General features: G+C 44.8%; 1 pseudogene; it reads left to right on the top strand.

Moving 5' to 3' along the window:
• The first annotated feature begins 1920 nt into the window (after positions 1 to 1920).
• On the top strand, positions 1921 to 2521 carry LOC142489940 (peptidyl-prolyl cis-trans isomerase D pseudogene; annotated as a pseudogene).
• Positions 2522 to 3259: the final 738 nt, after the last annotated feature.

Raw genomic sequence — 3259 nt, 5'->3', positions numbered from 1 at the left:
ATAGAGGTCTCAGAGATGATATTAAAGATATGTTGGCCCAAATTGTTCCAAAACCTGTTACCTACTCAGGTTTAGTGGACTTAGCTCTTCAATTGAACGTGAGGGAGAAAGACGGAGGAAAGACACCAAAACTATTTATTGTCAGGAATCGGCGTTCTCCTCGCTCCCCACACAGAGCACTCCCTCCCCGCAGGGAGCCTCTGGACACACAAAACAATCCTGCCTTACCGGCCTCCACAGCTCCTCGCCCCTGCCGCCGTCGCGGGATCACTCCCCTCGGCGATTCCTCTGCTCAGCGCCGGGCGCGCCCACGCCCTCCTGCACGCACACCTGCACCATCCACTGGCTCGGTTCACACACGTACACGAGTTACGGAGCACGCTCAGTCTGCACACTCTTATTCCCGTCCCCTGGACCTCAGGCTCCGCCCCCGCACACTGCACAGGCATACTCAGGTTACTAACAAGACTCACCTGGCCTGTTATGCCTGCACCAATCTGCAGTGTCTCCCTGTAGCTCTTCCTGTCCCGCCTCCGTTCCTAATTGGACCTTCCTGCTTTATCTAGCTCCTCTCTGCTCTCAGTCTTTGCTCGACATAGTCTCTGTATGGAAGTACTTCTGGATTCTCTCAGTGTTTTCACAGGTTCTGACGCAGCTAGTACGACTACCCCCTCTGGCTCTCGATCTCGGCACTCCTTGGACAACGCTCACTCTGGTAACCCCTTGAACACGGCTTGGACTACGACCTATCTCCACTCTCCACTCCCTGACTTCGGCAAGGCATCATTCACTCTATCTCTACAACCGGTACCGGCAAGTATTGTCTACATTACTACACCTGGCCTGGCAACGCTTCATACCACACTCTGGACACGCTCCCTTTGCTGCGGGTGCATGTATTACCACTTCCCCCTTCAGCTCAGGGGACGGGTCTGGTCTGCGGGCAGCACCGGCGTAACATTTATGAATTTCTACATATAAACAATGATGGTCAAGTAAGGGAACTTTCACCCAAACCCATTTGTTTGGCAATGTCCCAGGAAAACCAAGAACTTACATCAGAGCATTAAGAAACAAAAAATCACCATTTTGTTAGGCTAATATACACTAGAGGTATTGTGGCACACTTGAATGTTCCAGCTGTTATACAGTATAAAGACCATGACCCGATTGACGTTTACATTCTCATCATTTCTGGAATGACCGGGAACTTCTTTGACTTAACCTTCACTAAAAGGTTGGGGATACCAATGCATCACAAGAAACAGGAAGAAATGGTCAAAGCATTTGATTTGTCAATCCCTACTTCACTGTAAGTTCTCTGAAGTGGCATACTCATCCATTGAAAATTTCCTGCAGCAACGGACAAAGGGAAATGCTAGTTTGATCTCATTGATGCGCCACACTTGCTTGTTGTTTTAAGAAGGTCCTGTTTACGGTACATAATCCAACAATTGACTGGGAGGCACATTTCGTGAAGTTTCTGTCCACATTTTGCAAAGATCAGTGTTTTGTGGAAGAACCCGAGAAACAAATGGAGAATCAAGTAGTCTATCTTTGCTCTGGAATTTTGGAGTTCCACCGTATACGTGCCATTGATGACTCATTACTAGAGATAAATCAAGATTTTAAAGGTGTTTTCCATCAAATGAAAGCCAAGTCCCTGCCCCCCTCCTTGCTCCTTTGATGGCTACATTTATTTAGAACTCGGCACTAATATCTCTTGCAAGAGAATTTATGCACAGATGGAGAAATCATGCATATGTCACAGTGATCAGCAAGAGTCCAAAGAGAGCAATGTGGAAGGGGAATACCTCGGGGAGATTGGTACTTCAGGACATTTTGATTTATCTGAAGATAAAATGGATGCAGATGATGAAAAAAATTGATTCTTAAGATAGTGATTCAAGAAATTTTGATATGCACGTTTTCAGCTCAGGCCAGAATGGTGAAAACATTGAAGTGAAGGAAGAGAAAACTATCAAGCCATGTGCGATAGCAGAGTGTTTGGAATTGAATGGTGAGGAGGAGTGTGTTACACATCCTTGAATGGGTCTGGTGACACTTACTCTGACTTTCCAGTGGACTCTGATGTAGAAATAAATTATGTTCATAAAATCATTGCTATAGCTGATGACATTAATAACAAATCTCCCAACTGGGAGATGGCAACAAAGAAGTATAACAATACTCTAAGATATGTAGAAAGCTGCAAAGCTTTCATGGAGATGACAACACATTGAAGTTAAATCCTATGGCTGTGATCTGTAACTTGAACAGTGCTGTCTGTAAGCTGAAGCTGTCTGACTGAAGAGCAGTAATTGAAAGCTGTCATGAGGCTCTTGAAATCAATCCATCTAGCACCAAAGCACTTTACAGACAGGCTCAAGGCTGGCTAGGATTTAAATATTATGAACAGGCACTGGAGGAACTTAAGAAGGCTCATGAACTAGCACCTGATGACAAATCTATCAGCTGTGAAATACTGCGGGTAAAGCAGAGAACTAAAGATACACCCTAAGCCTAAAGTCTTAGACCCTAGTATGGAGTATAAGGTTCGGAACATCCTGAATTCCAATTATGGGGGGGTGAGGGATAATTTTTTTGGTGTATTGGGCAGGTTTCGGTCAAAACCCTGGTGGTAGAAGGAGGCCTAAGGAAGGGAGTACTGTCATTATTCCCTCCCACAGTACTCCTCGTAGACCTGTATGGGTGCACAGAGGAGATGGGTTCAAACTCTGGGCAGGTTGAAACCAGAACAGTTCATGAGGCCAGCTGCCATCTTAGTTTGTATATAAAAACCCACCAAGTCTGTTTAGTTTAATTGCTTGTCAAACTTTCTGTTTATAGGAAAGCAGTCAGATTTTCCTTTGTTCCTTAGCACTGTGTCTTTCCCCATTTCCCTTTCATTCGGCTTGCCCCCTGCATTTTGTCTGTGTCTTGGCTACCATAGCTGTTTGATATAGCTCTACATCATTTTGTTTTTCCAGTCTTATTATTTTTTGTGTAACATTAAAGTCTCTTAGTTTTTATATATTTTGGTCTCCTTTCATTGCAAACAATAAATCCATTGATTGGCACTGTGGTTATCTACTGAATGCCCTCAATAGGGGCACAGATAGCCCCATTGGCAAACAATGAGAAATCTACTACCCCCACCACCTAACCCCTCTAACCCAAGAACCCCCCTCCCCCCACACCACCACAACCACATACAGTAATGGGAAATAGCCATTTTAGCCAAATATGGCTAATTTAG

The sequence above is a fragment of the Ascaphus truei genome, chromosome 1 (genome assembly GCF_040206685.1).
Source record: "Ascaphus truei isolate aAscTru1 chromosome 1, aAscTru1.hap1, whole genome shotgun sequence".
Lineage (NCBI taxonomy): Eukaryota > Metazoa > Chordata > Amphibia > Anura > Ascaphidae > Ascaphus > Ascaphus truei.
The sequence above is the reverse complement of the archived record's forward strand: the minus strand, read 5'-3'. Positions and strand labels throughout refer to the sequence as shown.